Below are 14843 nucleotides of genomic sequence, written 5' to 3'. Positions count from 1 at the left end.
AGAGTAGAAGAGCCCCTCCAGCTCCCTGCCTCCCCGCTGCCGGTACCAGAACATCCTGTTACAGTTGGACTGTTTGAGTGTACACTGCAGAGCCAGGGAGTGTCCTTGGTGCCCAGTAAGGAAGGGCAGCTGCTCCACATACGCTGAGCCCACACCTGGAAGGAAATGGGAAACTACATGACAGAACCCCGAGGGCAGAGAGTGAGAGGACAGAACGAGAGAGAAAGAAAAAAGAGTGCAGGGAAACCCAGAGGGAGTGACGAGCAGAGAAAATGAAAAGGAAACAAAACCAGTGACTTCCGTGAGCAAACAAATGGATCTACACTGATCTGCTCCTGTCTGTCAGTTCAGCCTCTCATGCACTGAGACTGTAGGGGCTATGCTAAGGGTGTCCCAACTGGGAGGGGTATTTTTGCTTTAGTTCCCCCACTCCTTAGTTATGCTCTGTATTCCTCCCAGGATCTCCCCAGATAAAATCGGGGGAGCAGATATCCCCTCCACCCTCAGTCTCAGAGAAGACAGTGTGTCCCCTGGACATGGGACTCTGCACCTCTTTACCCTAACCCCATTCCTTGTGTTTCTCAGCCCGTACCTGGGACCCAGATGAGCAGTACAGGGAGCAGATGTCTCCACATCCCTGCAGTAGTGTCCCCCAGTTCTGTTTCCTCATCTGTCTGTCCCTTAGGGGGAGTGAAGGGGATGGGCTAATACACACTACAAGTGATCTCCAGCTGCCAACAGGGCTACAAACCCTCCAGCCCCACCCACTTGGGTTTCCATTTGTGTCTCTCTCTCTCTCTGCATGTTTCTGGTTTTCTCTCTCTTTAGATCTTATTCTGTTCTCGCTGTTCCTGATGTAAGTGAGGAGTAACCCCACTGAAGTCAAATCAATTCTACACAAGTACAGCCAGTCAAGTGAAAGCAGAGTGCATTGTGTGTCTCTGTTTCTAGGGCTCTTTGTGTCCATCACCAAGCCTGGATCAGAAATAACACAATTTTTTAGAGAGCAATTCATTGCACTGCACTCAGAAACCTACACATGGAATATGACCAAAGCTCTGAATAGCCCCCAGAGTCAGTAACTCCCACCCTGAGTGAAATCAAACCTTTGACCTGGGATGAAAAGCTGCATGTCCTATTCTTGGTCCCCATAAACCCGCCAGTGTCAGCAGAGAGTACAGGGGGGTATTTTTATTACTGAACCCTGCAGAACCCATCTGGTCATGGCCTGGCTTGTGTGTCTATACACCACTGCCCCCTGCTCGGAGGAATACGTCAGAGCTGCTAAGGCCTGTACTAGCTTCCTCTGCTGGCTGCTACTGGTGGAGTGGCACAATCCAACAGCCTAACAAGCTCATTGTTAGACAATTATCCTGCTTTCTAATCTGAAATACGTGTCCCCAGCTCAGTGTTGGCCATAATGAATAGAGACAGGAGTGAAAGGAGGGGTCTCTGACCAAGCAGGCTGACAGGCTGGGGGTCATACTGTGGCCCTGTTGTCTCCTGCACTATGGCTCCCTGCAAGGCAGAAGTCAGTGGTGCTGTCCCTGGGGCTGGAATTGTTGTGCTCCAGGGAAAAACTGACTTTGGGGTTCACAGATGTCACTGGGAAACAGCCTTGAGACCAGGCCCTTAATTTGTAAAGGGGGAGAGACTATGGGGAATGAGAGAGGAGAGGTGTAGAAATAAGGAGGGGAAGGGAGGAATGGGATAAAGGAGGGTAATTGAGGGGAGGGAACGGAGGGGAGAAAGCAGAAGAGCTCAGAAAGACGGAAAGGTCTCCTACGTCGAGTGAGAAAAAGCTCCCATTGCCCAATTTCATTCCATTGAAGGGAGGAGAAAGAGAGGGAGGAGTGAATGAGGCGAGAGGGAGAATGGGGAAGGGAAGGTGTGAGAGACGAGGAGAGAAAAGGGGGAAAGAGAGAAATGAAAAGTGAGTGTATGGGATAGAGACAAGAAGGAGAAAAGAACACCGGGAGGGTGAAGAGAGAGATGAAGGAGAGAGGACCGGAAGAACAGAAGAAGATTTAGGGCACGGTGTCACAGACTCACAGGTCGTGCCCATTCTTGGCCTGTACGGTCTCTGAGGTGAAACCCCTTCAGGTGCGACAGCCCTTCTCGTGTGTCCACTTTCTCTTTTGGGAGTTAAGCCCCTCCACCTCCTGGAACCGCAACTCTCTGAGCCTTATTACGCCTGTCTCTCATTATAGGCTCCCTCAGGGAGTGCATTTGCTCTGGACCTCTGGGGTCTCCACTCCCAGTGGGAATAATGTAACCTTGTGCTCTAGACTAGTGCAACTCGGAGCCAGCGTAAAACAGGAGGGTTTATTGAGCATCTGAACACAGCACAGGAAATTCTCAGGGCCCTCAGGCCTGGCCTCCCTCAGCACAGTACATCTAAGTCTCCCCTGCATCCAGGTGGGCTCTGCCTGCTCTCTCTCTCCAGTCCAGGGACCCTGCAGTTTCTAGCTGGGCATCCGATATCACCGTCCCCAACAGCTTCTCCCCTGTCCTTTGTCTTCCATCCCAGGTAAACAGGTTGCTGGGGCCCTCTCTCTTCCATCCTTTGTTCCCCTCTGGCTTGAACTGGTTGTTCAGGTCACCAGGGTCCTCTTTCCTCAGCCCATTGTCCTCCCACTGGCCAGAACCAGCTGACAGCCAAGCTGGGGTGGGCCTCTTAGTCACGAGGTCACCGGTTGTTAGGGTTCCCCTCTCCAGGCTGTTGTCCAGGGGTCCCGGCTGGTAGGTGAGGTCACACCTGGTCCTCTGCAACAACAAACCCTCTCCCACCACCTTGTTAAACATGTAGCACACAGGGAAACTGAGGCACACACACACTATCCATGTAAAACTTCACAAAAATCCCCAACTTTGTCACACATGGCTACGCTAGAGAGTTTACAGCAGCGCAGCTGCACCGATGCACCTGTGCCACTGTAAGGTCTCTAATTTAGCCACTCTAAGCCAACCTGGAGAGAGCTCTCCCATCAGTTTAACTACTCTAGTCCCAGAGAGTGGCTGTCCACGCTGGCACTCGTGGCAGTGTAACTTATGTTGCTCAGGGAGGTGATTTATTCAGCCCTTCAAGAGACATAATTTACGCTGACATAAGCTATAGTGTAGACCTAGCCTTAGTGGGAGAGAAGAAGGAAAAAGGAAAGGCTCAGAAAAAGTGGAAAAGAGAAGCAGAAGAGAAGTTAGGGAAGGGAGAGGAGGATACATAGGGATGGGGAGAGAGGTATTAGAGCAGGAGGCAGGGCTGTGCATGGGTGTGGGGGAAGGGAAGTTCTTTCCCTTTGCTGGGAGGTTTATGCTAAGTGCTTTCGGCAGTTGAGCCACTGTGTGATCTTGCTTAGTACAGTAATATGTGCCTGAGTCTTGCATCTGGGCACTCTCTGCAGACAGAGACAGGACATAGTTTTTTGTCCCATTGCTCTGGAAGTGACCTTCAAATGGCTTCTCAACATTTGCACCAGAGCCTTCCGTAGAAAACACGACCAGCTGCAGCCTTCTGTCCTGCCCCATGGCCTGCTTGTACCAGTACATGGTCATGAATTGGGTTGTTTTTGATAGAGGGCAGTTCAGTGTCAGTGGCTTTCCCAGAATGACCACCATGTCTGGCGGCTGATGGATGGCCCATCCTGTGAGGAAATGGAAATGAAATTAGATGAGGGTTTAGTGTGATGACATTGGGGACATGGGTGGGGGATGGCATTCTGGCTAGAGATCAGATAATATTTCCAAAGGTGAGGGGTCTACTGGGGGGTGGAAGATTCATAACGCCTTCATTTTATAACCTCACTGTAGACATCCTTAGAGAATATAACATTGGAATCCACCCCACAGGGACTGGGGACTGTGCACAATGGGAAAAATGCCCTCTAAAAGTTGTCCCATCTCTACTGTCTTTGATAAGAGCGAACAGGTCTGCCCACTCCTTTAGGAGCGTTTGGTTAATTTAATGGATTTCAATGGTGTTCACTTACCCAAAGGGGACAGGACAACAATGACGAGCAAACCGGGAACCGTTGGGTACCTGCTCGTCTGGCTGCGGATCTGAGACAGCTGCATAGACACACACAGCCTGAGCCTGAGCCAGAGCTTCCAGCCTCTGGCAGAGCTGGCAGAGAATGTGAGACAGGAAGTGGTGAGACAGCGAGAGAGTTTTGTTCAGGGAGGGGGTGGGGAGGCAGAGTGAGACTATTAAATGAGACAGCAGTTGAATCACTGTTATACACGTTAGCAGGAGATATGACCCTTTACACAGCTGTGTGTATGATCCTAATTGCTACTGTGAGGGTATTTGTGTGGAGGAGTAGGGGCATTTGGGGTGTTTATTTGTCTTCAGTTCAGTAACAGAACTTGGAGCTCGAGGAAAGAGCCACCATGAGAGCAAAACAGTTTTTTCTCTCCTCCTCACTCTCCTCTCAAGATTCCCACTAAACAAGCAAGCTACAGAGAGATCACACAACAAACTTTCGAGTTTTTTGAATGGGCTCATCACATTTTTCATACCCCTGAGATCTGCCCATTCATATCACACAAGATCTGAACAGTCAGCAGCTAGGAATGGCTTCGTTCCTGGACTGGAACCTGTTGTGTTATTCTCCACATGAACTCAATAAGAACTGGTGTTAAACAAATAAATGCCTTCATTTATAACTTTACATTCACCTAACAGCACAGTGCCTGCTCACAGCAGCAGCAGGCAACTTTCTGATCACAGCAGCCTTCCAGTTCCAAGTTATCTGGACATTTCTATGTGACGGTGAGACTTTGAACTTTCCAATAACACCCTGCGCTCTGTCACAACTATAGCTACTGCTCCACACACCTGCAGCCTAGGGTCTTGAGGTATAATATTGTCTGCAACTATTCACTGCATTTCCAGCACCATGTGCACCAATGGGAAGACACCATTCCTGAGCTCACAAGGACAGACTATTATAGCAGAAATAACATTATTGGCAGCTCTCTCATATGTAGTACACAGCAGTGGTGGTTGTGTGCATTCATCCCCAAGTCAGCTGAGCATTTATTTTTTTAAACTTCTGATTCATCTCAAGTGTTAAGGGATTTTATCTCCACTGGAGTTCAGGACGACATTGCCTTTCTCCACACTCACTGCGTCTGTCTATCTGCTTTTCCTGATGCCATCAGCTGCCCCTTTTCAGCGCTATGCATAATGGAGTTTACGCACATGAGCTGGTGGCTGTGACACTGACAGTCTGATGTGTCAAGGTCTCCTGATGCCCTTGATGAAGGTACTTTTGCAGGCTTGTTATCCACACTCACTCTCCCTTATATGGAACTTCCTCTCCACTGACACCACCTTCATTTGCTTCTGGTCACATTGCAGATTTGTTAGATGGTCAGTGGTCTTGTTAGGGCAGAGAAGAAGGGGGCCACCAAATCTGTTCCTCTCCCCCCACAGTGATGCCCAGCATGAGGAAAAGGCACCTGCCAGGGTCTGGGATGGGGAGCTGCTCTCTCTATATATATACCTCTCCCTCTCTTTCTCTCCATTTCCTTTTGCTGCACCGCTCTGGAGCTCTCATTCATTGCCCTTGTCGGCTTCAGGCCAGCAACACAGGGCTGTGTGATGTGGGTGCAGCTGAGAATCACCAGAATGAAGGGCTTTGTGGTGTTCCTCTTGATTGTGTAGTTATCTGGGGTCATATGTGATGAGTTGACTGCACCTCTTAGGGAATGAAGAGGACTTCCAGCAGCCCTTCCACTGCCTGACTCTTCTAGTATATGAAGTCATACATACTGTCCATCAGAAGAGAGGGGACACCCAGAAACCCATGGAGATGCGAAGGCAGCTCCACAGACCGTTGCCATCCCCCTGTTTTCAGACACCACTAATGTGGTGCTCTGCTCCATTCAATGTTGATAACAGTCATTTGTGTGCATGTGTTCCCTCTGTGTGCTGCCCCGGCTCTGTGCAGATGGCTGACACAGCAGACCCTGACAGAACCCCCAAAGACCACAAACTCTAGTAAGGTACGAAGGCACCCAGCCAGGTATATTGTCAAACGAAGCACAGTAATAGTTTCCAGCAGATTCTACAGGACATACTATGAATAAGTGCTCCCTGACAATGGACACAGCTCAGTCAGTGGCAGGACTCTCCACTGTCCCCTAAGCTAGACAGAGAGACCATCCCAGGAATGTATTCTTATACACAGGTGCAAACAAGTTACACATAATTCCTGACACATTGAGGTGCAACCCCCCTACACACCTCTGACCTTGTACATGTTGGTTAGAACAAAAGAACCCCATCCATCATATTACCCTTTTGCTCTGTCTTTAGGATGGGTCAGCCTGTTCCTTGTTATCTGTGTAGAATGTGCAAGTAACAGAGTGTTCTGGTATCTCCAGCAGGGCCGGCTCTAGGTTTTTTGCTGCCCCAAGCAAAAAACATTTTGGCTCCCCCCCGCCCCACCCACCAGTGCCACCCACTCACACCCCCTGTTGCCCCAGCACTGGGCTCCCACCCAAACGTGGGATCCGCTACCAGCACACTGCAGCCGAGCCCTGGCCCAGCTGCAACTCTGTCCCCATGCAGGTGGAGCTGCTGGGCAGTATGGAGCGGGAGTACTTCCAGGTGGCAGCGCAGCTATGGGGTGGCGCAAAGAACACGGCCCCCTCCCTGGGCTTCACAGCACTGCTGGTGGCCAAGGTGGATCAGTTCGCGCTCACCGCCCTCACCCCCGACATACTGGCGGCCGAGGACCTGGAGAGCCCCCTGGACCTGCTGCTGTTCAGCCTCACGATGCCCTGGCCCAGCCCCGGCAGGAGGGAAGGCAAGGATCTCCGGCTGTGGGGCTACCTGCTCAGCACCAACGAACCCAGCCGGCCGCTCACCTCCTCACACACTCCAGGAGCCCCTCGCCACCATCGCAGCTGGGGCTCGGCTCCAGGGGACCCCGTTTCCCTCCCTCCCTGGCTCCTCACACACATTGGGTAGGGCCGCCCAGAGGATTCAGGGGGCCTGGGGCAAAGCAATTTTGGGGGCCCCTTCCATAAAAAAAAGATGCAATACTATAGTAACATGTATTTGGAAATGTAAAAAATAACTAGTGAAAATTAATTTGTAATAATTTGAAAATACACCAAATACATTATTTAAAAACATTAACTGCTTTACTGGTCTGTCTACATTTGCAATTACACAATGGGCTGTCGCTGGGAGATGGTTGGTGCCAATGGGCTGTCACTGCCTGGGGGTGGTGCTGCTGTTGCCCAGAGCTGGGTGAGGAGCTGGGCTCTGGGTCGGGGGGTGCCCGGCTCACAGGGGCTGGGCTCAGGACTGTGGGGAGATGGGGTCGGAGGTTGTCTGGCTCAGAGGGCCTGGGCTCAGAGTTGGGGGTCTGGGGTGGGGGGGATGGGGTCAGGGGGTGCCCAGCTCAAAGGGGCTGGGCTTGGAGATGAGGGTCAGGGCTGTGGGGGATGGTGTCGGGGGGTGCCCTGCTCAACGGGGCTGGGCTCGGAGCTGGGGGTCTGGGGTGAGGGAGATGGTGTTGGGGGGTTCCCACCTCAGAGCAGCTGGGCTCAGAGCTGGGGGTCAGGGCTGTGGGGAGATGGGGTCGGAGGTTGTCTGGCTCAGAGGGGCTGGGCTCAGAGCTGGGGGTCTGGGGTGGGGGGGATGGGGTCGGGGGGTGCCCAGCTCAACGGGGCTGGGCTCGGAGCTGGGGGTCTGGGGTGAGGGAGATGGTGTCGGGGGGTGCCCACCTCAGAGCAGCTGGGCTCAGAGCTGGGGGTCAGGGCTATGGGGGATGGGGTTGGGGGTGCCCAGCTCAGAGGGGCTGGGCTCATAGCTGGGGGTCAGGGCTGTGGGGGGAATGGGGTCAGGGGGGTGTCCGGATCAGAGGGATCAATGTATACCCCAAATTAAGAAAAACAGTAAAAGAACTAAAGAAGAGCCACCGTGGCTTAACAACCATGTAAAAGAAGCAGTGAGAGATAAAAAGACTTCCTTTAAAAAGTGGAAGTCAAATCCTAGTGAGGCAAATAGAAAGGAGCACAAACACTGCCAACTTCAGTGCAAGAGTGTAATAAGAAAAGCCAAAGAGGAGTTTGAAGAACGGCTAGCCAAAAACTCCAAAGGTAATAACAAAATGTTTTTTAAGTACATCAGAAGCAGGAAGCCTGCTAAACAACCAGTGGGGCCCCTTGATGATCAAAATACAAAAGGAGCGCTTAAAGATGATAAAGTCATTGCGGAGAAACTAAATGGATTCTTTGCTTCAGTCTTCACGGCTGAGGATGTTAGGGAGATTCCCAAACCTGAGCTGGCTTTTGTAGGAGACAAATCTGAGGAACTGTCACAGATTGAAGTGTCACTAGAGGAGGTTTTGGAATTAATTGATAAACTCAACATTAACAAGTCACCGGGACCAGATGGCATTCACCCAAGAGTTCTGAAAGAACTCAAATGTGAAGTTGCAGAACTATTAACTAAGGTTTGTAAGCTGTCCTTTAAATCAGCTTCGGTACCCAATGACTGGAAGTTAGCTAATGTAACGCGAATATTTAAAAAGGGCTCTAGGGGTGATCCCGGCAATTACAGACCGGTAAGTCTAACGTCGGTACCGGGCAAATTAGTTGAAACAATAGTAAAGAATAAAATTGTCAGACACATAGAAAAACATAAATTGTTGAGCAATAGTCAACATGGTTTCTGTAAAGGGAAATCGTGTCTTACTAATCTATTAGAGTTCTTTGAAGGGGTCAACAAATAAGTGGACAAGGGGGATCCGGTGGACGTAGTGTACTTAGATTTCCAGAAAGCCTTTGACAAGGTCCCTCACCAAAGGCTCTTACATAAACTAAGCTGTCATGGGATAAAAGGGAAGGTCCTTTCATGGATTGAGAACTGGTTAAAGGACAGGGAACAAAGGGTAGGAATTAATGGTAAATTCTCAGAATGGAGAGGGGTAACTAGTGGTGTTCCCCAAGGGTCAGTCCTTGGACCAATCCTATTCAATTTATTCATAAATGATCTGGAGAAAGGGGTAAACAGTGAGGTGGCCAAGTTTGCAGATGATACTAAACTACTCAAGATAGTTAAAACCAAAGCAGATTGTGAAGAACTTCAAAAAGATCTCACAAAACTAAGTGATTGGGCAACAAAATGGCAAATGAAATTTAATGTGGATAAATGTAAAGTAATGCACATTGGAAAAAATAATCCCAACTATACATACAACATGATGGGGGCTAATTTAGCTACAACGAGTCAGGAAAAAGATCTTGGCGTCATCGTGGATAGTTCTCTAAAGATGTCCACGCAGTGTGCAGAGGCGGTCAAAAAAGCAAACAGGATGTTAGGAATCATTAAAAAGGGGATAGAGAATAAGACTGAGAATATATTATTGCCCTTATATAAATCCATGGTACGCCCACATCTCGAATACTGTGTACAGATGTGGTCTCCTCACCTCAAAAAAGATATTCTAGCACTAGAAAAGGTTCAGAAAAGGGCAACTAAAATGATTAGGGGTTTAGAGAGGGTCCCATACGAGGAAAGATTAAAGAGGCTAGGACTCTTCAGCTTGGAAAAGAGAAGACTAAGGGGGGACATGATAGAGGTATATAAAATCATGAGTGATGTTGAGAAAGTGGATAAGGAAAAGTTATTTACTTATTCCCATAATACAAGAACTAGGGGTCACCAAATGAAATTAATAGGCAGCAGGTTTAAAACAAATAAAAGGAAGTTCTTCTTCACACAGCGCACAGTCAACTTGTGGAACTCCTTACCTGAGGAGGTTGTGAAGGCTAGGACTATAACAATGTTTAAAAGGGGACTGGATAAATTCATGGTGGCTAAGTCCATAAATGGCTATTAGCCGGGATGGGTAAGAATGGTGTCCCTAGCCTCTGTTCGTCAGAGGATGGAGATGGATGGCAGGAGAGAGATCACTTGATCATTGCCTGTTAGGTTCACTCCCTCTGGGGCACCTGGCATTGGCCACTGTCGGTAGACAGATACTGGGCTAGATGGACCTTTGGTCTGACCCGGTATGGCCTTTCTTATGTTCTTATGTTCTTAGGGGCTGGGCTCGGAGCTGGGGGTCAGGGCTGTGAGGGGGATTGGGTGAGGGGGATGTCCGGCTCAGAGGGGCTGGTCTCAGAGCTGGGGGTCAGGGCTGTGAGGGGGATGGGGCCGGGGGGGTGCCCACCTCAGAGGGGCTGGGCTTGGAGCTGGGGGTCAGGGCTGGGCCTGGGGGGTAATGGGGTCAGGGGGTGCCTGACAACCACCTCCCTGAGACCCCCCCAATCCAACCCCCCTTCCCTGGCCCCTGACCGCCCCCCCCCCCAGAACCTGTGCCCCCTCCCGGCCCCCTGAGTGTCCCCGGGACTCCCTACCCCTTAGCCAACCCCCCGGCCCCGGCTGCTCACCCCCGGCTCCCCGCGCGCCTCGAGAAGCGGCGCCGCACAGCGCTGCAGCCACATGGCTCCGGGGGGCGGGGGCTGAGCTCTTCCCCGCTCAGAGCCGCGTGGTGAGGGGAGGAGCCGCTCGCACCGGAGCTCGCAGCCCCGCCCCCTGACCACGCGGCTCGGAGCGGGGCGGAGCTCAGCCCCGCCGGAGCCAGGCGGCTGCAGCGCTGTTTAGGACCCGGGCGCGAACAAGCGGAGGAGGAGCGGCCCGTCTTCTGCAGCCTGGCGGGGCCGCGCTACCGGTCAGGGGCCATCCCTCTCCCCCAAGCGGAGCCGGTAGTGCGGCCCTGCCCCGGCTGCAGAGGACGGGCCGCTCCTCGGCTCGCAGCTGGTGGGATGAGCTGGGGCCCCAGCCCTTGCCTTTTGCCGCCCCCTACATTTTGCCGCCCTAGGCACCTGCTTGTTTAGCTGGTGCCTAGAGCCGCCCCTGATCTCCAGTGTCCAGTACCTTTTAGGTATGTATCTTTTTGCAACATTAGCCATTTCCTTGCAAGCTTCTGTGAGCAGTACCTCCCTCTGGCTCACAGCTTAACTTTGCTTTATGTTAGCAAAGTCTTGACCATTACTTTAGTTCAGGCCTTAGGCATCATACTGGGCCTCTGATAAGGGTTTATGTTTCAGAGCCTTATCTTACTATACAACACACTAGAGCACTTGACCCAACCACTTTAGCCAGGACAGGAGGTCAGGGAGGGCCAGAACGTGATAGCATTGCAGGGGAGTAGGAATTGGCTTAGTGACTGGATTGGGGAATACAAAGAAAGAAAGAAAGAAAGAAAGAAAGAAGGAAAGAAAGAATAGTAGAGAGGACAGGGACTAAGAGAAAGTCATTTGAAAAGAAAAAGGATGGCAAGAGAGAGAAAGAGCCATATCCTGTCAGAAGTGATTCCAGAATAAAGTAGAGTGTGAATTTGAAGGGCAATAGCTTTTTGGAATAAGTGTATCCACATGGGGAGTTATTCTGGAATAGCTATTCCAGTCAGTTTCCCAGAATCCCTAAATGAAAACCTGGCTGTTTCAAGGATATTGCTCTGAGCTGGGGTGACCAACCTGTGGCTCCGGAGCTACATGCAGCTCTTCAGAAGTTAATATGTGTCTCCTTGTACAGGCACCGACTTCAGGGCTGGAGCTAAAGGCTCCAACTTTCCAATGTGCTGGAGGGTGTTCACTGCTCAACCCTTGGCTCTGCCACAGCTACTGCCCCCACTCCACTCCTTCCCACCCTCTACCCTGACTCAACAGTGTCCTCACTCCTCGCTTCTCCCCCAGAACCTCCTACACACCACGAAACAGCTACTCGGGACGTGAGGGGGAGGTGCTGATCAGCGGGGCTGACGGGGGTGGAAGGGGCTGGGAGATGGGGGAGTGCGAGCTGATGGGGGCTGCTGATGAATTACTGTGGCTCTTTGGCAATGTACATTAGTAAATTATGACTCCTTCTCAGGCTTAAAAGTTGGCCACCCCTGCTCTGAGCAAATTATACATCAAGTGATGAGAATACTAAGAAGTCTGGGGCATGTCAGTGTAACACACCGGTTAGTGCATGTGATCATGGCTCCCTCTAACGACTGGCTGGCAGAGCTGATGAGAGGGTGAGGGAGATAGGAGAGAGCACACCTGGCTAGTGTCCTGTGTGGAGAGCCTGTGAGGGAGCTGATCACAGCAATATTCCAAGCCTTGCATTGCTAAATGAAGTTGACTCTGAACTGTCTAACCTCATTCCACACCATACCACAACAATAGCTGCTGCTTCACACACCTGTGTCCTAGGCTCTCTCTGCATGAGAACAATTTGCAGAGGTGTTGCTACACTGATATAATGACAATGATGCAAACCTCTAATACAGAGTGCTGCGCTGATACAAAAAAGGGCTTACACTGATACATCTTACTGTAATATATTTAACTTGATTACTCCAGTATGTACTTCCTTAATGTAAGCAGAGCCTGAGATGTGAAATGTTGCATGGCCCAGTTCTTAACTCCCAGAGCTAACTGCTGTGATGAACATAATTTGTTCTGGATGTGCAACATGAAATGAGAAATAGTTCTTCCATCTTGGTTTAACCTAGAAATGGGACCAACCCTGCAGAATTTGGATCTACATTTGGATTGGAACTTCCCTAATCTTCCATTGAGTTCAGATTCAGTGATGTAGTTTGGGTCTTTCATAGAGGCAGGTGACACAGGAAGGTGGGGGGATTTGCTACTCGTGTGCTGATTTGAGTCTGGGCTGGTGGTTGGGACTCATCTCCAGCACATTATGCCATTTGCAGCAGGAGTCTTCCTTCCCCTGGATAACTGTCCTGCTCCCCGAACAAAGAAATAAGGGAGAGATACTGAGGGGGGGACATAAGAACATAAGAATGGCCCTATTGGGTCAAACCAAAGGTCCATGTAGCTCAGGATCCTGTCTTCCGACAGTGGCCAATGCCAGGTGCCCCAGAGGGAATGAACAGGACAGGTAATCATCAAATGTTCCGTCCCCTGTCACTCATGCCCAGCTGCTGGCAAACGGAGGCTAGGGACACCATTCCTGTCCATCCTGGCAAATAGCCATTGATGGACCTACCCTCCATGAATTTATTTAGCCCTTTTTTTAACCCTTTTATGGTCTTGGCCTTCACGACATCCTCTGGCAAGGAGCTCCACAGCAGGTAGTGCGTTGTGTGAAGAAATACTTCCTTTTATTTGTTTTAAACTTGCTGCCAATTAATTTTATTGGGTGACCTCTAGTTCTTGTGTTATGAGAAGTAGTAAACAACACTTCTTGATCTACTTTCTCTACATCAGTCATGATTTTATAGACCTCAATCATATCTCCCCTTAGCCATCTCTTTTCCAAGCTGAAAGATCCCAGTTTTATTAATCTCTCCTCATACAGAAGCCGTTCCATACCCCTAATCATTTTTGTTGCTCTTTTCTGAACCTTTTCCAATTCCAACATATCTTTTCTGAGATGGGGTGACCACATCTGCACACATGTATTCAAGATGTGGGCATACCATGGATTTATATAGAGGCAACATGATATTTTCGGTCCTATTATCTATCCCTTTCTCAATTATTCCCAGCATTCTGTTCACTTTTTTGACTGCCACTGCACATTGAGTGGATATTTTCAGAGAACTATCTACAATGACTCCAAGATCTCTTTCTTGAGTGGTAACAGCTATTTTAGACTCCATCATTTTATATGTATAGTTGGGATTATGTTTTCCAATGTGCATTACTTTGCATTTATCAACGTTAAATTTCATCTGCCATTTGGTTGCCCAGTCACCCAGTTTTGAGAAATCCTTTTGTAGCTCTTTGCAGTCTGCCTGGGTCTTATCTATCTTTAGTAATTTTGTATCATCTGCAAATTTTGTCACCTCACTGTTTATCCTTTTTTTCCAGATCATTTATGAAAATGTTGAATAGGACTGGTCCCAGAACAGACCCCTGGGGGACACACTATTTACCTCTCTCCATTCTGAAAACTGACCTACCATTTGTTTCCTATCTTTTAACCAGTTAGCAATCCATGACAGTCTCTTCCCTCTTATCCCGTGGAAGCTTACTTTGCGTAAGAGCCTTTGATGAGGTACCGTGTCAAAGGCTTTCTAAAAATCTAAGTACACTATATCCACTGGATCCCCTTGGTCCACATGCTTGTTGACCCTCCTCAAATAATTCTAGTATATTGGTGAGGCATGATTTCCCTTTACTGAAACCATGTTGACTCTTCCTCAACAAATTATGTTCATCTACATATCTGACAATATTGCTCTTTATTATAGTTTCAATCAGTTTGCCCAGTATTGAAGTTAGGCGTACAGGCCTGTAATTGCCAGGATCACCTCCGGAGCCCTTTTTAAAAATTGGTGTCACATTAGCTATCCTCCAGTCATCCACAGAAGCTGATTTAAATAATAGCTTACAGACTACAGTTAGCAGTTCTGCAATTTCACATTTGAGTTCCTTCAGAACTCTTGGGTGAATATCAGCTGGTCCTGCTGACTTATTGCTGCTTAGTTTATCAATTTGTTCCAAAACCTCCTCTAATGATACCTCAATCTGGGACAGTTCCTCAGATCTGTCACCTAAAAAGAATGGCTCAGGTTTGGGAATGTCCCTCACATCCTCAGCTGTGAAGACCGATGCAAAGAATTTTTTTAGTTTCTCTGCAATGGCTTTATCGTCCTTGAGTGTTCTGTTAGCACCTCAATCATCCACTGCCCCACTGGTTGTCTAGCAGGCTTCCTGCTTCTGATGTACTTTAAAAAAAATGCTATTACTTTTTGAGTCTTTGGCTATCTGTTCCTCAAGTTCTTTTTTGGCCTTCCTTTCTTGTATTTTTACACTTCATTTGCCAGTGTTTATGCTCCTTTCTATTTTCCTCACTAGAA

The sequence above is a fragment of the Mauremys mutica genome, chromosome 1, assembly GCF_020497125.1.
Source record: "Mauremys mutica isolate MM-2020 ecotype Southern chromosome 1, ASM2049712v1, whole genome shotgun sequence".
Taxonomy (NCBI): domain Eukaryota; kingdom Metazoa; phylum Chordata; order Testudines; family Geoemydidae; genus Mauremys; species Mauremys mutica.
This window is presented reverse-complemented; position numbering follows the sequence as displayed.